The sequence below is a fragment of the Rhinichthys klamathensis genome, unplaced genomic scaffold, assembly GCF_029890125.1.
Source record: "Rhinichthys klamathensis goyatoka isolate OS25496 unplaced genomic scaffold, OSU_Roscu_1.1 h1tg000253l_1, whole genome shotgun sequence".
NCBI lineage: Eukaryota > Metazoa > Chordata > Actinopteri > Cypriniformes > Leuciscidae > Rhinichthys > Rhinichthys klamathensis.
The window spans coordinates 54416-79881 of record NW_026606775.1 but is presented as its reverse complement, the minus strand read 5'-3'; the positions used below and the strand labels follow the sequence as shown (position 1 = coordinate 79881).

Genomic DNA, 25466 nt, shown 5'->3' with positions numbered 1-25466 from the left:
CAGCGCGGATGAACACAGTGCTTTGAGGCGAGTGCTGCTGTCAGTCATCGCGCTGTGTGGATACTGTCATACAGAATCACAGATTCACTTTTTGAAAGTTTGACCAACATAATAATTTTCACCAGAAAATGTCCTCTGAACAAGTAAGTAACATCCATTTTTGTTCAGACCAACTAAGGGGGGAAAAGCATTCGACATGATAAGCTTCGTTAGATTTAATCAACGCGATTTACAGCAACCGTGCAAATTATAGCCTACTTTGTTCTCAAATTGTTCATGTTAACAACATCAGCATTGCGTGACTAATGTTAAATATAATGTGTTTTATGGTTACCTGTGTAGTTCATAATTCATATTATCCATAATAGCAAAACGAGAAAGGCACAACAAAGGAAACTCCTTAACTGTGTGAATTAAGAAAACATACTGTTACACGATTGAACTATTGAAATGTCTTACTTGTTCAGCAGAAAAAAGCCGTCTCTTCTTCCGTTTTGAACCCCTTCAAAACACGGAGTTCACGCACTTTTCAAAAGCCCCGCCGATGTTTAAATCCTTGTGTTCGCATGAGACTGTTTCTTTCTCTCTCTCTTTCTCTAGCCACCTTAAATTTTATAACTGCTGAATCTCCAGTTGACACTGATGATTGTCGTTTGGATCTTTCTGGATCCACCATAAGTTCAATTATGTAAAGTGCTGCGAGAAAAGGCATCTCTACTCTCCCCAACATCAACATCTCGTCACGCGCAGTATAGCCGGCTAGCCGAAACTCCTTCTTTATGTGTACAGATGTGACGTAATGACGCAAAGACATGCTCGAATTTCCCGCGGAAACCCACCAGTACCACTGGAATTAAAATCATTATTACAAGCTAACCGTTTTGAATCGAGCTACGGCAAGCAGATAGTTTTGACCACTGGCAGAATATGTTTTTTTTAATATAATTATTTTGGATTATTTTTAACTTAAAGTTACGGATTGAAGCTTTAAAGTAGTGAAGTATTTAGTAACTTTGTTTTTGATTTTTCCAGATCTGGTCCTGTGGGCGTCAGTATCACACAGTGATCACAGTTCACTCCTGCAGTGAAGCCCCTCCCACAACAATTCACCAATAAATACTGGGAATATTCCCATCATCCTACAAGAGAAGGACAAACTCCAGGAGTAGCAGCTGAAATCTGTGTGACTGTTAAAGATGGAGTTTATTAAAGAGGAGATTGAAGACATGACTGATCCAGAACCATCCAGAATAAAACATGAAGATACTGAGGAACAAATAGGTTGGTGTCCATTCTTGATTCTTCATACTGTTAAGAAACATTAAGGTAACAACGCTTCAGTTCAACAGATCTTTCCTGGGAAATAATGAGCAAAATAATTATAATAACAGAGAAAATGCAACTCTACAATCATAATCTATTTGATTGTATTACCAAGGGATTGACAAAACTAACATTTGGCACATTAAAGATCTGATACCCGATACTTATAAAAATACCTGATCTCTTGTTTTCTGCTATTAATCAGGGTTCGGTTGAATTTTCAGGAACATTGCAACATCAAAACTAAAAAAAAGAGTTTTCCATTAAACGAAAACTGTAAACTGCACCAGAAAACACATAATAAAGTGAGAGATCATGTGTGTTGTGACTGTGGGAAGAGCTTTACACTCAAAAAAATATTTAACCCCAAAAGTTAAAACTTATGTATTTCAATTACATGTCAATTTTCCATCCAATTTAATCACATAAATCCAACGTAAAAGTTAGCATTTTATTTAAGCTTCACCATCATGTTCAGTTGACGTGAATGAATTAAATAGTTGTTATGTGAACCGATGAACTGTGATTTAAGATTGTGTATTAAATAAACTTTAATCATTTCAAATACATTGATGTTATTTGCTTTATATAACTATCTTACATTTCCTTAATTCTATTGAATAACAGTCAAAAACATGTTAAATTTTCAAACATTTATTGTGTGCAATTGCTCCATAAGTCAAACATCCAGTGTGACAAAAAACAAAAAAAACCCAAGCAGGACATAATACAGCATTTTACAAATTAATGCAACTGTTTTAGTTTTATGCATCCTCATAAACTGTACTTTCTGTGGTTATTACTCATGTTACACTTATTAGTTTTAAACCTGTGTGCCAAGTAACAGGGATCCATATTTCAACATCAAACATTTTCAAGGTTAACATTTTGATACTGCATAGTACAGTACTCTATTTGTGCTTTCTTCTAATTAACAATACATTGTATGGGTCAAAATTATCGATTTTTCTTTTATGCCAAAAATCATTAGGATATTAAGTAAAGATCATGTTCCATGAAGATATTTAGTAAATTTCCTAAATTCCACACAATCGCAAACATAAATGGACAACTTTAAAGGCATTTTTTCCCTAACAAACCATACATTACATGAAAGCTGAATAAATATGCTTTCCATTGATGTATAAAACTCAAGTTAAAAAAATTTACCCATGTGACTGGTTTTGTGGTCCAGGGTCACATATAACATATAACACAGTTTCACATTTAAAAATTTAGGCCAGAACTAATTGTCCTACTCACTGCTGAACTCGGTGTCAGCTCTCTGAAGCTGAATTTCAGCAGAACATAAAAAACCTGAGGCCAAGAAGAACCGTTCTTGGCTACAACAGTCTCGGCCTTGCTGCAAAACGAGTCATGAGATAAGTTCCTGGACTGAGCCAATAGTACAAGGGCTAACATCTCTCGTGTCAAGAGTATCAGAGCTACAAAAGCAGGAATGGTGCATTGTTGGAGTTAGTGTCATCAGTCCGTTGAAAAATTCCTTTCAGGGCATCCCTGTCTTAACAGTTGAAAATGTTTTCAATCTCCCTTCAGTTGTTGGAAACATCTAGGCAAGAAGTGAATGTCCTATTCACTGAATTTTTTTAAGAGCATGAACCTTTGGGGAAAGCTTGCTGCCATCCAAATTCATCAGTACCTTTTAAAAGAATTCAAACTTGAGTTTGAGACTTGAGGCTAGCTTAAGTTGAGAGCGTGGATCAGTCTGAACAGCATTACCAATCCAAAGGAAACACTCTTTAAGTGCTGTATCACTACTCCAACATCCTCTGGCTCCTCCTCAGCACCAACACCTTTTTTACGGATCACAAAAAGCCCCAGAATGGTCTCTGAAATTCCTCTCTCAGCTTATTCAGGATTGCAGTCCTAAGCCAAAAAACAAACAAATAATAATTAAATAATTAACACTGATAAACACTGATTATAGTATATATATATTTTTTTTTTCATATATATTTATTTATATATACAATGTGTAATTAGTTATTAAAAAAAATAAAATGCAGATTACCTCACCTTGTCTGCAATTGCCATAATGTGTGATATCTGCTGTCCAGAAGCACCACCTTTGCTGTTGAAAACCTCGAGTAGATTTAATGTATCTGTCCAGCTGTGCCAAGAACTTTGACAGAAGTGGCACAGTTGTTATCCTGCATTTATCTGGAAAAAAAAAGGGAAATAAAGATGGGCATGAAATACAGGTCTTCTGTGGAGGAATTCATAGTAATTTATGCTTGTGTAATTATCAATAACACTTACCTAATTTACTGTGAACAGTGCAGGCCACCTGGTTTGTAAATCAGACACCAATTGTCCTAAAAGTGCAAAGACAATTACTATATACACAAGGATGCCTGAACCTAGCCTCAAAATGCCCATGTTTAAGCTTAGAATGTTTCAATAACTCATACCTACTGGATAATTCTGTGCCTCACACTTTGCCACATTCCCAAAACTCTCATATCTGAAATTCAAAAAAAGAGAGAAAACAACAGACATCACACTTTTGCAAAGAAATTAAACAAGTCAAGATTAATTTTATTACAAAGAATAAAATACATATACCATAATTGAGTGATTGTGCCAAACCGGAACCAGAAATGTTGGAATGTTGTCGATGAGGACTCTGAAATAGCAAAGACACGTAGGTTTTTTATTTTATTTTTTGTAAAAATATTACAACTCAGCATAAAAAAAAAAAAAAAGCATTTAATGGAATCCTATAAACCTTTGCATGTAGATAACTTTCATATACGGTCGATTAAGTATGTTTGTGCAAAGTTTTGGCATTTTCAAAGGGTTTTTCAAGCAATGTAAAATGTACGTTAGGCCTAACGTTAACTTACGTCGAGATGACAAGTTGTTATAAAAATAAGACCTATATCGTAAAATGATCAAAATTACAAATATTTTTCAAGATATTTGTTTTAACGAGAAATCCTATACAATTGTACCTGTATAACCTTCAAATAGGCCTAACGTTACGTTCGATTGACTGATTGTAAGTTACAAAGTAAAATGCAAGTCGAGATCACGGAGACGTTATCAAAAATCATACGTGTAATCTGCCAAAATGCAAAAATGATGCACATAGTCAGTCAACAATAAATCTTTAAAAAATATCAGTTAACGTTAATTTACTCTTTATATAGGCTAACGTTAACTGGAAAGGCCGAAAAAGTTAATTCGTCTGAAGTGCAGTCACGGCGAAAGATATTTATTAAATCAGATCGATTAAATTATACAAATAGTTGATGTTGAAGTCCAATCATTTATAAATATAGAAAATATCTTACCTTGTCGAGTATTCCACATCTGTTCACGCAAATCGTTGTTGTCGAGTCTTGTATTGCGCCTCCAACGACTTGCTGGTTGCTTGCCGCCTTCAGAGTGTCTTTTTTTCTTTTCTTTTTTTTCTTTTTTTCTTTTCTACTCTAGTGCGCATGCGCAACATCTGAATTTCCCCTTACGGCAACAAATCAAGTATGTATGTAATTTGATCAATTTGGACTTGGATCCATTACATTCATGTTGTGTAAGAGTAATTCGCACCAATAATGGTTATTTTATACATTTTTAAATAAATTTTATTTAAATTGTTTGCTTAAATTCAATTAGTGGCAAGAATCATTTTTTTGAGTGTACTTCATCTAGTGTTCTGAAACGGCACCAGATGATTCATACTGGAGAAAAACCTTACAAGTGCTCATATTGTGACAAGAGTTTCACTCAGTCGGGATCCCTGAAATTACATGAGCGAGTTCATACTGGAGAGAAGCCGTACGACTGTACTCGGTGTGAGAAGAGTTTCAAAAGTAAAACTGATCTCAGTCATCATCTGCGCATTCACACTGGAGAAAAGCCATATAACTGTGATCAGTGTGGTAAAGATTTTAAATCTGTATCAAGTCTAAAAAAACACCAGATAATTCACACAAACGAGAGGCCTTATGCATGTTCATTTTGTGGAGAGACTTTTTCACGACTGGATCATTGTAAACGACACCAGAAAACACACACCGGTGAGAAAGATCATGTGTGTTGTGACTGTGGGAAGAGCTTTATTACATCTAACAATCTGAAACAGCACCAGAGGATTCATACTGGAGAAAAACCTTACAAGTGCTCATATTGTGACAAGAGTTTCCCTCAGTCTGCAAACCTGAAATCACACGAGCGACTTCATACTGGAGAGAAGCCGTACTACTGTACTCAGTGTGAGAAGGGTTTTAGACAATCAACTGGCCTTCTCAGGCACATGAGGAAATATCATAAATGGTCACAATGAGCAACATTTCATTTTCATGTCAAATAAGTATTCCAGTAAATGGTGTGAGATGAACAAAATATGGTGTTGCACCCAAAAGCACAATGTCATCTAGTTTATCTTTGTGAATTTGGTGAAATGCTTAGAAAAGAGTGGTGTTTGAAGCTTTTTTTTTTTACAGTGTTAATAATTATTTGTATCTTTCCCACTTGGTAATAGTCGCAAAATCTGCTTGAATAAGACATATTCATGTAATTTATTTATTTAACAATGTTTACTAGATGCTGTAAAATGTTAAACAATTAAAAAACTGAAAAATAAAATTGATTGTTTTCTTGATTTAGAAACGGATTCATTTTAAATGCCGTCAAAGCTGCTGCAGTAAGTTGCAAGTATGTACAAATATAAAGGATTTACAAGAGAAACATGACAACATTCACTGGTGTGTAATTTGATTTGTATCATGAAAGTTCAATGACAAAACATGTATAATCAGAATCACCAGATTCTCTTCTTTGATTATATATTTAACTTACACACAACTTTTATTTAAATATAAAACACATTTTATGGCTGACATTTGTTGAAGAATTATTTCAATTAGTTTAAATGCATGAGGATCACTGGCTGTTTGGCTTAGTTAATATATTGTTAGATGCCAATCATAAGAGCTGTGAAAAATATAACATAAATACACTTAGATCATAATCTTGTTCAGCAGTTATCGTTCACATTTTGACTATTGAATGACAGAACTATAGCCTGGTAATACCAGACTCTGCTACTTCACTTTGCTTCGTACACAGAGTCTGGGATAGCATAATAGAGAAGTGTTTTCTCTCTCGCTAGGGGGCGCGTACTGAAGTTTAAAATCATTGGTTACCCGTAAGCCAATCAGATAAGTTTGTTTATGACGTATGTTATGCGCCGACACAGCCGCATCGAACCACAGACATCATGCATCGAACTCAAATCTATGATCGAACTTCCACTGTAAACACTTGATGATGCGAGTGAAATAGGCTACCCGAGTGAACATGGCTGTAAACGACTTTTTTGATCTGTGAGTGATGTAATAGAATGACTGCTGCGCTTGACAGGGCACAAACGAGCAGAGAGAGAGAGAGAGAGAGAGAGAGCCCCGGCCGCGCGCGCGCACTCCCACGTCTACAAACAACACGAGCGCTGTCTTGCTCTCTCTCCCTCGCGCATATTCATAAAAATCAATCGACAAGATAGTAAGAGGTCGGAAGACCGCGGTTTCACGTGGAGCATTTGGAGATTTTTAGAGATTATAGACTCTAGGAACAACATCTCAATGAACAACATCTCAACTATAAAGGCCTGTCTCATATAAGTTAGACGCCTATCTCAAGTACAAGCCGGTGCAGTTCGACGATTTGGGCAAATAAAAGCCCGGGCTATTATTTGAAGTTTTACGGTATTTAAGACCTGGAAAAGAAAAGAGACACTGACCTGTCAAAAGGCTCCCCAGTTTCTCGCTGACGATCGGTAATAGTTGATAAATTAAACTTTTCCCAAAGGGAGTAGGGCCACAACATCACCTCCATTCAAAATGTTTAATACACACTCTTCGTGTTCGGGCTTCAGTTTGCTAATGCCAGGAATATTCTCCACAACAGAGCGAATTGCATCCGCGTCTCCATATCAGCGGTCGTTTTCGATTTCCCTGACCTAATCTTAAACACGGCGCTTACCGACTAAGTCACGGCTTTCAGCCCGCCCTCTGTTCGTTGATTGGCCAGGCTGTTTTCAGGCCGGTGGAAAACAGAAAGATAGGCTGCTATCTCAGACTGAGTACAGGAGCGAAATGAAATTAGCGGAAGTAGGAAGTCTGACGTAGTCAGGCTAACAGAACTAACCTATGGCTCATCAAAAAGCAGAAATGTAATAAACAGATCTGTTATTAATTCATGGTTGAAATTTCACATTTATCCTCTTAAAACTGATTCTAACTTAATGTTTATTTCAAACCCGATGTATCAAAGGTGATGATGCTGTAGTTTGTTTCAGCCTGTTGACACCAATACAATGAGCTTAATGTGCCAATTTACTGAAGATCTCAGACAGCACCATAATGAATGAGCTGAAAACAGGGAACTTTTGGAGACAAAGAGGTTTTTCAGCTGCTCAGTTTAACATGATGGCCCTGTTTTTCTGTTGTCAAACTATCAATACTAATCAAACAAACCTTTTAGGATAATCAGGTTTTGTGTAAGAGAAAATTTCATGAGAGATTGTCACGTTTAAGTTAAGCTCCAAATACCTTTCTAAGAGAGGGAGAAATTCGATTTTTTTTGGCTAACAAATAAGAGAAAGTAGAAGATTCAACATGAAACAACATCTAGACGAAGCTTTTGTTGAATTTGGAAATATTTTAGACCTTGAACTTGTATCAAAATGGAACTGTCATGGTCCAGTGATCAGAGTCTGCTCTCAAAATCTTCACTGAGGATTTTGAACAAGTACAAATTTTGGCACTGTCTGATGAAGATCTCATACAAGATGACAAGTAGGATATAAACACTGATGCCTCCCAGTCCAAAAGATGACAACGACTTCAGCCACTATAATTACATCTCGGATGTCTGGAGGAAGAGGTTGTTAAAATAATTAATTCTGTCCCATATAGAAAAAACAACAACAACATGGAACAGTTTATAAATTACATTAATACAAATTAGAGACAAGATATTAAATATCTGCAAAGACACTGAGAAGAGATGTCAAATGAACTTCAGCAAAAAAAGGATGACTTGTGAAGTAAAATCAACTTTAGGAAGACTTATATAACTTATACTGTTATATTGGTTTTATGTGCCCTTTTTAATTCTTCTTTAAAATCCTGTTACACAAATAAGAACTTCCGGTAACGCTTTAGATTACAGCCCGGAAAGTACTGTGTAATTAAAGCAATTTTACAGCATAACCTTCGGTAATTATAGTGTACCTATAACGTACTTACAATATAAGTATAAGGGAACAATATTTTAAGTTTGGGGAATAAAGGGGTAATAACCAGGAGAATTAAAAAAATATTTATACTGTAAGTATTATAGAACTAAGGGGTACTTATTCTACTATTTATGATATAACAATCTTACATTTGGGAGCAATTTAGCAAGAACATACACTGCGTACCTTTTTGAAATAATGGTGAACCAGTATATTCTGTATAAGCTTTTTAAAAATTACAGGGTACATATATATGCATTTAGTAAAAAAAAGTAATCTTTTTAACAAAAGTGCACTGAAAACGAAAACTATTGCAACTTTCGCTTAAATATTGGGGAAAGATACTCTTGTTTCATGTACACTCTCAGAAAAAAAAAGTACAAAACGGTACCTTTAAGGAACAAAAGCTTGTCACTGGGGTGGTACCCTCAAAGGTACATTATTGTACCTTAAGTCAGAGGAGCAAATTTGTACCTTACTTGTTTGTACCTTCTAAGGGCCAATACTGTACCTTTGAGGATCAATAATGTACCTTAGACAAAGGTACAATAAAGTACCTCTGGAAAAGGGTACAATTTTGTCCCATTAAGGTACCGCCCCAGTGACAAAGCCATTTTGTACCTTTAGGTGGCAAAAAAGTCCCTTTTTATTCCTTAAGGAGTGAAAGAAAATAAAGGCAAACAACAACTAACTGAATTTTAGACATTTATTTTAGTCCTTTAATTCACAGATTCGATAATAATTCAACTCACAACCATACAATGTAACATCCCAAAATAAAATGCCACAATGTTTAGGATGTCATGTCTGATATATATTTAAAAAAAACAATAATATATATATATATATATTTTTAAATTAAATATTTTTTAAGAAGCATTTCATTGACCAACTGACCAAATGTGGCTCATGTGCATGAACAAGTCCGATGTGATGGATTAACGTCATCAATGTGAAGGCTCTTCGAGAGCATTTAGGACAGCTGAATGGTGTAGGCATTGCGGTTGTTGATCAAGCTAAAATGTTGATTACCCTGGTCACACTAACAGGTAGAGGCTTATCACCAACCTCAGACATTTTTAGAACATATCGCTGAATGAAAATTCTTCAGACGAGATGGATATACCACGTTGTAGATGTAGATGAAGCACAAAAAGCAGCAATAACACCTTCCTCCAAACCAAGCGCCCTGCAGACTGACTGCCCATCCAGTTTGACCACTGCAGGGACCCTTTGAGTCAGCACATTCCTCCAGTCAGCGACAGCGTCGAGATGTACAGTAGGATATGGCGATGGTGGCTGATCCTGCAAGAGATCATAAAGTAGTTAAAATACAGAAATGCAGAAATATACCACAAACAAACCAACTGTTCATACACACGTACATTCATACATACATACTCTTGAGGTGTCGTGGGCTAGTCGACGAAACACTGAGGACGAATGGTGCCCACTTGAAGACCCTAGAGATGTCCCCTACTCGGCTCAATCCAGACGGTTGTCGTGCTGGTCCTGTAGTTGCAGCTAGTCACGTGTGCTGACGCGCCAAGTACACTGCAGCCGTTAACGCCGGACAGAAGGGGAGTCACACCACCATATGGAAAGAAGCGTGAATGGATGGAGAAGCATAGTTTACTGTAAAGCTACGTCTTAGTGTTGCTTATCTTGGCGAAAGCAGAGTACAAATCAGCATGAAGTCTTAACATCTACTATTGTGTAATGGAAATCCATATAAACTACCAGAGCCAGGTGAATTCAGATCAGATAAAAAACTTCTTCAGTGGTAAACTTAAAGCTATATTATATTGCTATGAGATTATAGAGTTATTTTCCATGGTTCTACTTAGGCCTAACGTTATAACAATGAGATAACATTACTGTTACCGGTACCTTGATTCCGCTGTTGCCTTCTCTGAATGTACCCGGACAGGCTTGAGCGTTAGTGTCACGGTTTCTTTTCACTGCTGAACAAATCGGTTGAATTTGGCTTACTTCTTAAACAATCCTTCAAAGAGGTATGAAACCATCCTCTCAGTCAATCCATAGTCCACTGCTTCTCCGTCAACTTCATTATCTAAACAATAGAGAAAAGAAAAACAGCAATGTTAACCACCACTGTGGTAAGAGCATACAATAATTTAAAAAGGCACAATTATGTCAGACTGTAACATTAATGTAAGTCAATGGGGACATTTTTTTTTTGCTCCAGTTTGGTTCATTGGGTATTTTTCTCATATCCAGAGGTATGGGCTTGCCGTTTGGTCCGGACTTTGAAGCCCTAAGTAATATCCATATAAAAACACATTGAAAGTATTTAGGCGTAACTCATCTAGCACTACCTCATTAGAGACACTGGAAATGCTCTCTCTCACACACACACACACACAGACTATCTTTTTTTTTTTCCAGGACAGCGGGGAAAGTATTGAAAGAAGTTAAAACCATTAATGATAGTAACGTTAATCGGTTTATTTTTATAACAGCAGCTAGATAACGTTAAAGGAGCTGTATGTAAGATTGTGGCCAAAACTAGTACTGCAATCACTGTCAAATTACTGTAGAGTGGTGTATCCCCTCCCCCTCCTCCCTGACTCGAGGTTGCCAGATCGGCTGCAGGATCCAGCAGGGACGTGACTAGCTGCAGCTGTGGTAACTAGAGCAGAGCTGGCAACCCGGATGCCGCAACACTACTGACTTCGTGATTGGTCGATAGGTGGAGGGTGGAGCATCAGACCAAAACACAACATGACAACATCAACATCAGTTGAGGGCTGCAACTTCACTTTTTAAATGACAATATCCTGGCCGGGCTACTGTTGTCAGTGATATAAGTATTTGAAATGTACATGATTTCTTAATGTCTAGTGACATTTCAGGGCCATTTTATGATTAATTGAAATAAATTTCTTACATACAGCTCCTTTAATGTTAACTTTACTCAAAAGGGAGGTTAACCGTTGGTCGGTTCTGTCAGTTAGCCTGATGTTGTAATTTAACGTTAGTCTTACATGGTTTTACTAATATGTTCTAAGACAGTTTGAGGACAAAATAAATAATACATCATAATTTAAAACCCTCACTGGCTATCGATAGTCACATTCCGCCCAAATGGCTTTGCTTTAGCAGTAGCTGCTAGCATTAAAATATTTCAGAACAAAAGATTGTTGGGCGGCAAAAACGTTTTTTTTTATCGTCTCCTCTGACGCAGTCCAGCTAGCTAACGTAAGTCGGAACAAAAGACTTTTCGCTGATTTGTATGCCATTGTTGTCATCTCTGTGTTGTTTGTAAGCATTAAAAAAAAACACCTTTTCGGCGGCAAAAACGCTTATCATCCTCCTCTGACGCAGTAGTTTTAAAGCTAACGTTAACAGTTAGCTCGATGTTTTAACTAACTGGTTAACGTTAATAATCATGGCAATCATCAATGTGGAGTCTAGCTAGCTAACGTTAAAGGTGCTCTAAGCGATCCTGGGTGTCTTCACTTCTTGTTGACGTTCGAACTATTGTCAAACAAAACTGAGGCTAGCTAGACCCTCCCTCCTCCTCATCCGCGCACTAACCCCCCAAACCCCACCCCCAAGTCCTTCTTGTCGGTGATTGGCTGGAACAGTTTGTTATGTTTCGGGGAGCGGGTCGCCGCAGTTTGTTTTTGTTGCTGTGTGTGGAGCCTGGGCTGTCTGCAGAGATCGCGTTTCTTTACAGTGTGTTCAGGGGACAGGCAGCCAGCGGATAGTGAGGAGATGTTTGCTGTATGTGACAAAAAATGTTTTGGCCTAAAAAACGTGTGACATCGCTTAGAGCACCTTTAATGTTGACAGAGTAAGTTAGTGCTATGAACTTGACATAATTTAACTTCCAACTTTGAATTAACACCACAAACACTGATTAAAAATTCAAATACTTTACCTTTGAATTTACTTCTCTCCTCTTCAGTGACCTCTATCCCAAAACGAAATAACTCCGTGATTAAATCCTCCGTGGATAAATGTCGAAGCGCCATTCTCCCGACTTTTTGTTCGACACTGACAACTGACAGTTGGATCACTGTCGATTCACTCATACCCTTCCGCGCTGCAATATTTATGCTTCCGCCGAGTCGAGCTCTGGTTAGCCTGTAGCTAGATCCTTTCAATAGAACACAACTTAAAGCGTTAACAATTATTTGTCTGTTTCATTCTAATATAAATATGGTAAAGGGTTTGAAAATCAAATTATTCAATACTGTTTGTGAATATAAATGATTACAAAATCCCCATTAACATGATTCAAATTATTCGGGACACTTCAAACAAAACAAAAAAACATTCTGATTTATTTTGCCCATATCTCAAAACTTTACAGTTAATTTAATTTAACTATTATTGAGTTAGATAGTATAGGTTTACTTGTGTTTCTATATTGAGAGATGACATTATCAGCATGCACTAATTCCTATTTTACATTTAAACATTAATGTACAAATATGTAAGGGACAAATATGTACCTTACACCTCGGAAAGCCCACAATGTACAATGGAAGGTGGATAATTGTACCTTAAAGGTGCACAATTGTACCTTAAAGATACATTTTTGTACTTTTAAGGGTACATATGCAAAGTTTGTACCTTAGGGAACAAAAATGGACCTGTATTGTACCTCTTTTTCTAACAGTGTAGTGGTGCTTGTTACCCTCTTGTTCCATGTAGTTACAGGGTAAGTACAATAAAAATGCATACACACAATCTTATATCACTGACTCGGAAACCTTTATTATACAAGCACCACTTACCCTGTAACCACATGAAACCAGATTTATTTCCCAGTATATTTAAAAAAATTTGCAACAGTCTTAGCTTTTCTTGCCTTGAAACATGTAAGACCAAACATAAACATCTGCACTTTTCAGACTGATCTCATGAAATGGCGTATGTATGACACGCCAATTCGTATTTCCATTTTTGGCGTGCTATCAACACGCATAATCGCTTTTCAGCGTGTTTATCAACGCCGTTGACTTAACGTTACATTACTGTATATATAAATATATGACCTACCCCAACCCCGTCCCTAAACCTACCCGTCACTGGGGTTAATACCATTTATGAGTCTTCTCCTACCATCCTAGGAAAAAAAATATTGCTCCACAAATGTAAATATACATTTTGCTTCGTTTTGCTCGTACATTTAACGGCGTACACATACACGCGGGATCACTCGGACATTTAACGGCGTAGACATACACGCAAAAGATGACGTTTAATTTCGGTGTGGACATACACGCGGATAGCTCAAAATGCGTATAGATAACACGCCACTTGACTTGAAAGTGGCGTGTATGTTTACGCAAACTCATGATATCATGTTGGCACTTTTATAAATGCATAGATATGTACCCTGTCATTTTTAAAAACCCTATACAGTATGAACTGGTACACAATTAGTACAAAAAGGTACGCAGTTTATGTTATCGCTAAATTGCTGCCAAATGTAAGATTGTTGTATCATAATAGTAGAATTAATAGTGAATAATAGTAAAGTACCCCTTAGTTCTATAATTACTTAGAGTATAAATATTTTTTAATTATTCTCCTGGTTGGTACCCAGTAGCGGAGTGGCAATCGGGAGAGTCGGGAGTTTTCCCGGTGGGCCGGTAGTGTTTCGAGGCCGCGAGGGCCGGTCTGATAAAATGTATTCATTGCAAGTTCGCCATGCGCACTTGGGGCCAAAGCGAGGGGAAGAAAACATTTTGTTTTTAACATTTTCTATAACGGAGCGTATATTTGCACTAAGTGCCTGTCTTTATAACAAAAAGACGCCTGTGACGTAATAGCTACAATGGCGTAGGTCGTAGGGCGTGAAGTGCTTGAAAGCAGCTTTTGATGCGCTCGACCCGAGTTCGAATCCGCCTTTTGCCGAACTCTCTCTTCTCCCTTTTCCCAACACATTTGTAAAGTATAACCTAACATAAAGGTCTCTAGCGTTATTTTGCCAACGAACTAAAATTGAAACCATGATATGGCTTTGTGTCTTTATAAAACAGCACAAGACTTTAAGAATAGGATCCTGTCTGCTGGGTGATTACTTTGCTCACGCGATCAGCATGGTTATCTGGTGTTTTCTCCTAAATAAAAGCTCAAGGGTTTATTTCTTGCAAGTGAAGAAATTAGACAAAAATATTATAATTGTCCTATATTATAGTGTAATGTAGGCTAAAATATACTTTTGAAATATTCATTTTCATTTATATAGTACATTTATAGGCTAAATGGATTTTACGTCATAGGAATAATTATATAAATCATTATTACATTATTATAATAATTGTTTGGCATCCTAAAACATCATTGATAATGTAATGCAGACTGAGACTCTCATAACTAAAAAGATGCCCTCTTTATTGTCCTGGTACAAATCAATGCTTTTTCTTTGTTCAACGAGCAGTTCATGGGTTGAAGCTCTTAATTTTGATCTCTCAAAGAGCACGAGATTGATGCATTTAACCTTAAAATGTACAAAATTTTCTTGCGGGGGAGCATGCCCCCGAACCCCCCTAGAGGCACAGAGGTCCACCCAACATAGTTTTACAAATTCCTATGGGAAAGAACGACCATTTAGGAACTTTACTCCAGCATAGTACAACAAAGTTACTTTTAAATCAGTAAAACTGTAAATGCCATATTAAAATGTGTCTGGACAAAATATACATTTGGCCTGCCTAAGAGGGGACCTACAAGACTGGGCCGACGAGGGCCGGTGGTCTACGAAATTATCCCGGTAGATTTTTTGGTCCCACTCCGCCCCTGTTGGTACCCCTTTATTCCTCAAACTTTACTGTTCCCTTATATTTACATGTAAGTACTTTATAGGTACACTATAATTACAGAAAGTTACACTGTAAATTCCTCTTAATTACACAGTACTTTCCGGGCTGTAATCTAAAGCGTTACCGAACTTCCATATTTCAGATGTTGTGTTAAAAGCCTTACTCTGTACAGCAAATATGTTCACATAGTTTCAGAGTAATTAAAGTAGTGAAGTATTTAGTAACTTGTTTTTGATTTTTCCAGATCTGGTCCTGTGGGCGTCAGTATCACACAGTGATCACAGTTCACACCTGCAGTGAAGCCCCTCCCACAACAATTCACCAATAAATACTGGGAATATTCCCATCATCCTACAAGAGAAGGACAAACTCCAGGAGTAGCAGCTGAAATCTGTGTGACTGTTAATTAACCTGCAACCCCATTTTTGAAAAATCCCCAGATATGGCATTCCCAAACTGAAACAGATACAGTTCATGAACCCTTTGTACTAAAAGCACAAGTAAGATCTCATTTGAAAGCTGACACCTGGAAGTTTATTGTAAATGTAGAATTAATTATTGTCATAATGAAAAAAAATAGTTATAAATAGCTTCAAAGTTTTGTAAAGTTATTATACATTTATTTTTATGAAACATCTTCATGAAAATAAAATTGAAGTTGGCATTGTAGCAATCTAGAAATGCACTGCAGCTAAAGCCACATGTCTGGCCAAGTTATATTTAAAATCTGAAGATGATAAGTCTAAAACTCTGTATTTAGTTCAATGTTTTTCAAGATCATGTCATATGACTTTATTTTGATTAGACTGGTGTTTATTGTCATCTTATAAGCATCTATTCAGTCTATTGCCTCTATTGTTTTGTGATGCAAAAACGAGCCCCATTCAGTCTCAGTCTCCCCTGCACATATTCACACCTCTCCAGCCTGGTTATTGCTCTAAATATGGTTTTCTTTTGTCTGCATTATAATCACTAACGACTAGCAATTCACACTGTTTCAATCCCTCATTTCTTTTATAAAAGTTCTCACTTCACAGTGAAACTGTATCAAATGCCCTTTTTGAAAAACGAAACATTTTAGTAAGCATTCTTATTTAGAAAAAAATCATAAAAATTACACCGAAGTTAGGTAGCAGGTGCTCAGTACTAGCTAGCATGTTAGCTTAGCACACCATCAATACACGACAATTTATGAGAATAAAACTATGTTTGTCTTCCAAACTTACTTTATAGCGCAAGTCGAGTGTTTTAAATAACTTTCTGTAATCTGATTTGGCTTCAGATAAAAAAAATCAGATAGAAAATATAGTATTTTATTGAATTCTGCACAATTTGAAAGTCTATCTCGATTAGCATTACATTATACATATAATCTATTATTATGAAAATACCTGACATGACTCGAAGAACACAGGTAAATCAAATATCATTGCAATCATGTTTATTGTCTTCAAAACATCTTTATATGCACTTTACAGCGATCTCGGATAGCTTTGTTGTGGCAGGACTTCCTGAATGTCACATGATTATGGCTCTTCTTCATGTGATCCATATATGGACTTTATGTGCAAACAGCGCCCTCACTTTCAGTATGAATTGATAACACAGTAACGTTACATCAGAGTATACAGCGCTCAAAATGATTACATCGACGCATTTGGGTATAAATTCAATAAATATTATTCCTGTCTATAGAAATCTGATGTAAACTTATGACCCAGATAGCAATGAGTCGGCGGACCACCGTCGGTTCTCCGGCGGCAGTAGAAGCGTCAGAATGGCGACATCGCAAACACGTTGGACGGCGCACCGCCGGCGGCAGCCGCTTTTTAAAAGCGGCAGCCGCCTTCCTACCGCCTTCGTTAAGCGGCCGGCCCGCGGGCCAACCGCCGTTCCGCCGCCTTTATATTGAAGGCCGTCCTTCCGCGGCCCGCCGGAGGCAAACGCTATTTTCAAGCGCTCTGCCGCCGCTTATTCTGGCTATATATTTTTATTTATTTATTTATAGCATGCAGTTTATCAAGAATAATGATTGCTCAAACCAGACAAATTTACAATTGGGATTTTTATTCTACATTTCAAAGTACAGTAACTGTCATTTAAACAAGATGTTTCAGATCACTGAAACATAACAGAAAAATAAATAAATCAATATACTAACATGCAGGTTTCCAATTCAATTTTGGTTAAACAGCCTTACAAGCAAATTACAACACTTACAATAAGTGTTCATATAAAAAGGACAGCTCTAGGGTAAATAATTATCAGTAAACATTATGACAAGTAAAGAGGATATTTGATACCAAATAATGTGCAAGATACCAAATAAATAAAAGTATAACTACATTTACAAACCATTTCTAACAATATGATAAGTGGTAGTAATTTATAGTAAAGCTCTGGAGTAGAATAGGCCATTATAACGGCAATGCTGACCTGTGGCACAAGGATTTACAAGCTTTATTTGAAAAAGAAAAAAAGAAAGTAATTTCCACAGTGAGTGAGTGTAGTCTGACACTTCTGACTTCTTTAGGGGTCTTGATTCTACCGACTGCAAGATAAAGAAAGGATTCCAGTTGTCAGTGATTCTGGGGTGTCAGTAGTCAGTCTAGTTTTAAGTGGTCGGCTGTGGGTCCCTCTCAGCTGTGCGGCGCCTTTTTCTGCCTTCACGGTCAGATGCTCCTTTCAGGTAACGCGTAACGTTAACCTGGACCGCCTCATCAGTGCATCCTGGGTTGCCGGGTCCTTCAGGATGGCTAATATAGAAAATACAGATCTGTCATTTAATTTGAATTGCATGAGGACAATAGGACATACACATCTACTTAAATCTAAAAAATATATACAACTTACTTTGAACAATGGTCTTCAGGAACATGTCTCTAAAACATGCTTTATCCCCTACACCAAGCTGAAAATCCAAAAAAATGTTACAAATTACATTTCTCTGAAGCTTCTCATAAATAAATAAAAAATGTGAAAGGCTAAGGATTCAGACTGTAATATATGCAGTATACAATGTTAAATTTTACTTTATATCTAGGTCTACTACATGTACAGGTAGCCCCAGTGGGAATTAAACCGACAACCACAGGTGCTGTTTGCAAGTTGTACCTAATTGCTCAGTGCAAGCAAACGTCTTCAACATTGTTTGTTGAACTTGCTTCACCTGCTCTTGAAGTAAGATTTTACAATTCGTATTTTTATATGTAATATTGTAGTGTTTATTATAAATGATTTATCTGTGCACTTCATTATTCTTTTAAAATTCATGTAGCCTTATAATCTTTAATCAAATACGTTACCCTTCCCTCCCCCCTCGAAACGACTTCTCTTCTCTTCCGGTCATGTGCTATGGCGCGAGGGCGTGGCAACTCCCCTCAAACCGTGCTATGAGCAGAGATGGAGAAGAGGAGCGCTAGAGTAAAACCCTGCCCTCCGTTCAATATACTTTTTCACTTTTAAATACGTCACAACACTGGAGAAAAGTCGTTTGTAACTTCCGGTTCATGCCGACTTCAAATAGAAGCAATAGTTTCCAAGACAAAAAAACTTCACAAATAACATCACTTACTTGTACTCAAACTCTTGGCTCTGTGAAGTGGAGTCTGGATTACTGGGGAGAAACCTGGTTGCGAGAAAGAGGAAACAGAAATTTGAAAATCTAACAAATGGTATAGTTTAGTGGCAGGATCACAAATCCAGCATCACAGCAATAGATTTTACATACCAGTTCAGCATTTTCCTGGTTTTCTGGAATCGATGCATCTTTCTAGAGTTTTTTTTCTTGAGACTTACAAGATTCTAGAGTAGGGAATAATGAATGAAAGAGTCAGTTATCCACAATAAACAGAAAATAAATTACACAGATGAAATACAGGAAAATCAAATACACAAGTCAGACCCATTTACCTGCTCCCTTCATGAACTTAAAATGATGTTTCTCCCAGGTGCTGTGTGGAGGTGTGCAGAGGATGGCTAAATTGTTGCCTTCGTCTTTTTGCTGAGGTTAAATGGGGGCCAATGGCACATGCTCTCGCTGAGCCACTCTTGCGGAACCACTGCAAATGGCAGATCCTCCTCGTTGATAAACTGAACAATGTGAACCATCTAAAATAGAAGAACATTTTGCATAAAGTATACTTTTTGATTAATTTCCAGGCAAAATCAATAACATTAAAATGCTCACCCCTTCAAAAAACGAGTCATTTTCACAAGTGGATCAACAGAAAACCATGTTCAGAAAAACACAATCATATACATATACACATATATACATACACATATATATATATATATATATATATATATATATATATATATATATATATATATATATATATATATATATATATACACACACACACACATAGTTATTTTTGTAAGAAAACACCAAAAGTTAAACTTTCTAGCTGTAAAGCTTTCTTTCTAGATGTAAAGCTTTGGCGATCTACTGTAGCTAGATACATTTCAACATGTCGAACATGCTTGAATTCAGTGAGTAAAAAAGGCGAAGCAGCATGTGTTAGCTAACACTGTAAGTTAAACTAGACTAGCAGCATGGTTGTCGAATCAAACAAAACATCATTATGTTTAGTTAGAAAACAACACAAGTTATACTGATCAGTCTTTCTTGTCGTAAAGATGTTGCTAACGTTACCATTCCCACGTGGGCGGGAGAATTGTCCTTCAGGATTTAGTTACGTAAGTTAGTTAATTATTCGACTGACCAATACTATCTTAAACCACATACTGTAGTACTCACACTTGCATAAACATACGTAAATATAGTTAAAAGAAGAAAAGAAAAAACTAACGCCAGGAAGAAACTAAGTAACGTTAGCCTAACTAACATTAGCTATGTCAGAAACATGACGCAAACTTTGTAAACAGGCTAACTTACTAGCTTGACTAGTAAGGCAAGAACATATTTGAAAAAGATGAACTAAAAATGTAAAAAATGAACATAATATTGCGTTACACAAAAAGGAAAAATGTACTTACTTTAAAGATCGTAGTCAATGACTAGATAGGATATCCTCTCCAAATACTGAAATCGTGTGACGAGTGGCCACTGTTGTGTTGGTAAATCTGCTTCCGTTTTTTAGGTACTGCCCCTCTTGGCCGGTGGAGGTACTTCTCTGTTTGTGCTTTAATACTTTCTTAAACATTTGTACAGATTGCAAAACTCGCAATTGCAAATTAATCCCTTATACCTGTAAAAGGTCAAATAAATAAAAAAATCGAACCTGTAAAAAAATGAAAGACATAAACGAAATTTCCTGGGGTGACAGAGAGACAAAATATTTCTAAATATTTCACTTTATCTTTCAGGTCAAAACAGGGATTTTCATGTTTATTATAAATATTACCATGGTTGCAAATTAATAAAAAAAATCTAAAGCATACCCAAGCTTTTGGCCAAGTTGCAGATGTCTTTCACTGTTCACTGATTTCAGGCATTGGTTAAAAGTCTAACTTCATCCATTTATTCTGCTAAATTGTTCATACCATGAATGAAATATTTATTTTTAAACCTAATCAGAATCAGAAAGATATTTATTGCCAAGTAAGTTTTACAAAAGGAATTCTTTTTGGACTATTTGTGCATCTCAATTGTGCATAAATCAAAGAAATGAATTGTCACCTTAAGTGAATAAAATAATTCTATATATTTTATATAGGCCTATCACTGAATCGCTTCAGAGTTTCAACGTAATTTAAATGTATTTTCCTAAACCTTATTATGGAATCAGACTGAGTCAAATCTGTTATAAACCCTAATGACTTTGGTACCTAAAAATTTGATATCATTCACATAATAATTATAATCGCTTTAAATGTGAAAGTTAAAATGCTGTCAGTTCCACTCATGCCAATGACATGGCTGGTCGATTTCAAAGCGGCTTGCCGCCAGCCGGCCGCGGTTCATTTAGACGGCGGCAACCGCCAGAGAGAATGAAGTCGGCGGCCCGGCGGCTGTTCGCCGGCGGCATCTCGCAAGAAATGGGAGTGACGTATTCGGCGGCAAACGTTTCTTCTCCGCCAGCGGGGCGCACCTATAGCCGACAGTTTGGGGCCGGCGGCAAAAAGAAGCCGTGCCGATATTTTTTGCTATCTGGGGAGAATCTATCAATATTTCTCCACATCTGCACATGTTTGAGCTAAAAGCCCCGAGGGACGTTGTTTTGTCAAGCACTGTCATGACGATCGCACGGGAGTTTTTTTCTGAATGAGACCGGCTGAGGCTCATAATTCATATTAAAGGTAACGACTCATTTTTTTATTTCATAACTCCTGACACAAATTAAGACATAACTGTCACTGTAAGTTATTCAGAATACAATAGTGATCAAATACTGAAACTTGAGTCTTATATCGTTTTAATGATGTATAGTTTGTCAAGTTAATAACATTAAATATAATAGTAACTTTGAACTATTTAAAAAAAAAAACGCTTCAGAGCGTCCACGCACTGGTGACGGTTAACAGGTTAAAGATGGAGTTTATTAAAGAGGAGAATGAAGACATGAGTGATCCAGAACCATCCAGAATAAAACATGAAGATACTGAGGAACAAACAGGTTGGTGTCCATTCTTGATTCTTCATACTGTTAAGAAACATTAAGGTAACAACGCTTCAGTTCAACAGATCTTTCCTGTGAAATAATGAGCAAAATAATTATAATAACAGAGAAAATGCAACTCTACAATCATAATCTATTTGATTGTATTAACAAGGGATTGACAAAACTAACATTTGGCACATTAAAGATCTGATACCCGATACTCATAAAAATACCTGATCTCTTGTTTTCTGCTATTAATCAGGGTTCAGTTGAATTTTCAAATTTACTCTTTATTAACTTCAACTGATCCTAATATGTTTATTTTAGACCAGATGGGAGTGAAAGAGCAAAGACACAAACTATATGAAGCTGAGGAGGAACATTGCAATATCAAAACTCAAAAAAAGAGTTTTCCATTAAAGGAAAACTGTAAACTGCACCAGAAAACGCATAATGATGTGAGAGATCATGTGTGTTGTGACTGTGGGAAGAGCTTTACTAGAGCTGGCCATCTGAATCGGCACCAGAGGATTCATACTGGAGAAAAACCTTACAAGTGCTCATCTTGTGACAAGAGTTTCACTCAGTCTGGATCTCTGAAATTACATGAGCGACTTCACACTGGAGAGAAGCCGAACGACTGTACTCAGTGTGAGAAGAGTTTCAAAAGTAAAACTGATCTCAGTCATCATCTGCGCATTCACACTGGAGAAAAGCCATATAACTGTGATCAGTGCGGTAAAGATTTTAAATCTGTATCAAATCTAAAAAAACACCAGATAATTCACACAAACGAGAGGCCTTATCCATGTTCATTTTGTGGAGAGACTTTTTCACGACTGGAACATTGTAAACGACACCAGAAAACACACACTGGTGAGAGAAATCATGTGTGTTGTGACTGTGGAAAGAGCTTTATTACATCTAACAATCTGAAACAGCACCAGAGGATTCATACTGGAGAAAAACCTTACAAGTGCTCATACTGTGACAAGAGTTTCACTCAGTCTGCAAACCTGAAATCACTCGAGCGACTTCATACTGGAGAAAAAACCCTTCAAGTGCTCATATTGTGACAAGAGTTTTTCTCTGGCTGGATCCCTGAAATCACATGAGCGAGTTCATACTGGAGAGAAGCCGTACTACTGTACTCAGTGTGAGAAGGGTTTTAGACAATCAACTGGCCTTCTCAGGCACATGAGGAAATATCATAAATGGTCACAATGAGCAACATTTCATTTTCATGTCAAATAAGTATTCCAGTAAATGGTGTGAGATGAACAAAATATAGTGTTGCACCCAAAAGCACAATGTCATCTAGTTTATCTTTGTGAATTTGGTGAAATGCTTAGAAAAGAGTGGTGTTTGAAGCTTTTTTTTTTTTTACAGTGTTAATAATTATTTGTATCTTTCCCACTTGGTAATAGTCGCAAAATCTGCTTGAATAAGACATATTCATGTAATTTACTTATTTAACAATGTTTACTAGACGCTGTAAAATGTTAAACAATTAAAAAACTGAAAAATAAAGTTGATTGTTTTCTTGATTTAGAAACGGATTCATTTTAAATGCCGTCAAAGCTGCTGCAGTAAGTTGCAAGTATGTACAAATATAAAGGATTTACAAGAGAAACATGACAACATTCACTGGTGTGTAACTTGATTTGTATCATGAAAGTTCAATGACAAAACATGTATAATCAGAATCACCAGATTCTCTTGTTTGATTATATATTTAACTTACACACAACTTTTATTCTTCGAGAAGAACACCCCGCAGTGGGTGTTGGCCCTTGAGGCAAAAAGGTCGACCTCGGCCTCGCCGAACGTCTCCCATATTAGACTGAGGGTTCAGGGACCACTCGCCTAGGGGAGTGTTGCCCCGTGACAGCATATCCGCACCCAGGTTTTGTACACCCGGTATGTGTGATGCTCTCAGAGAGCCCAGATTGGACTGCGCCCACAGGAGGAGGTCTCTCGCCATAGCATACAGGTTTCCTGACCTGGTTCCCCCCTGGCGATTTATCTAGGACACCACAGACATGCTGTCCGTACGGACTATGACGTGGTGGCCCTTGAGGTTTGACAGAAAGGTTTTCAGGGCCAAACCATCTGCCTTCATTTCCAGACAGTTGAAATGTAAGCTCTGCTCCGTGCTCGACCAGGCTTGCCCTCGCGCAGTGCTCCCCAGCCCCGGTTGGAAGCGTCTGTAAACACCACTTTCCTTCTGGAAACTACCCCCATGGTCACCCCATTGTGGTACCAGTCCTGAGCCTGCCAGGGAATCAGTGTCCTTAAACACTCGTGATTTACCATAATGCGCAGGCTGCCTGACTGCCATGCATGGGTTGGCACACGGCATTTTAGCCAGTGCTGCAGCGGGGGCATGCGCAGTAATCCCAAGTGGAGTACTGCTGATGCAGCCGCCATTAGACCAAGCAGTTTCTGAAACTTCTTCAGAGGTGTGCGCTCGCGCGCCCTGAACGAGGCTGCCAGCGCCTGTACAGAGCGCGCGTGCGCTCTAGAATGAGCCGTGCTTTCATTGTTACTGAAAGTTTCATCGAGTCTAAAACTGTGCCCAGAAAGACTACAGTCTGGCTGGGGGTCAGTTCGCTCTTGGCAACATTGATTGTGAGACCCAAGCATTTTAAATGGTCGAGAATCAAATCCCTGTGAAGTATCAGTTCGTCTCTCGATTGCGCCAGCACTAGCCAGTCGTCGAGATAATTCAGCACGCGCACTCCCTGACTTTTCAGTGGGGAAAGCGCTGCATCCATACATTTCGTGAATGTACGGGGTGCCAGGGGGCGCCTAACATAGGGGGACCTGATAACCTTATAATGTGATTTGTGCACGTACAAGAGTGTTTGACTGACCACACAGGCTTTTGCCCCGGGGGGAGACAGTGTTACAGCAGGGAGGGGGCCACCTAGTGTAGGGGGACCGTGAACCCGTGTGTTGTGATTGTGAAACATGCTCTTTTTGTGCTTTATTTGGGTCGCCATGAAAACGGCGTTTGTTTGCAAAGACGCGCTCACTGTTGCGGGCCTGTTTACAATAATAAAATCCCCATCCGCCTGAACTGAACAGGGAGCTGTGGGAAGTTTTGCTGATCTTTTTGAGGGTGGTCCGGCTAGTGCGAGACGCGAGCCCTCTCTCTTTCCACCTCGTGTTAGGACGACTTCGGTGGGGCCTGGTCGATCACGACGCTCGGTCGAGGGCCTGGACGCCGGGGGAGTGGGTAGCGCTTCACGGCCCTTGACTGGCGGTGGCTATCAGCAGCCGCAGGGCGGGGCTGAGAGGCCTGCTTCGCGGGCTTGGCTGGATGAGGCGAAGGCGGCGGTTTGGGCTTGCTAGTCGCTGAGCTCGATCGTTTAGGCAGGAAGTGCCGCATAGCCTGGGACGCTTCCTGTGCCTCCGTGTACCTCTCCGAAAATCCCTTCACCGCCGGGCCGAAGAGGCCGGAGCTGGAAACAGGGGCGTCGAGGAACCTCGTTCTGTCGGCGT

General features: G+C 38.1%; 1 protein-coding gene and 1 pseudogene across 1 annotated transcript in view; both read left to right on the top strand.

Moving 5' to 3' along the window:
- The window catches only part of LOC130101150 (gastrula zinc finger protein XlCGF7.1-like), a 260846-nt gene that overhangs the window by 231686 nt on the left and 3694 nt on the right, over positions 1–25466 (top strand). The window lies entirely within an intron of this gene.
- Positions 1023–23489, top strand: LOC130101144 (gastrula zinc finger protein XlCGF7.1-like; annotated as a pseudogene).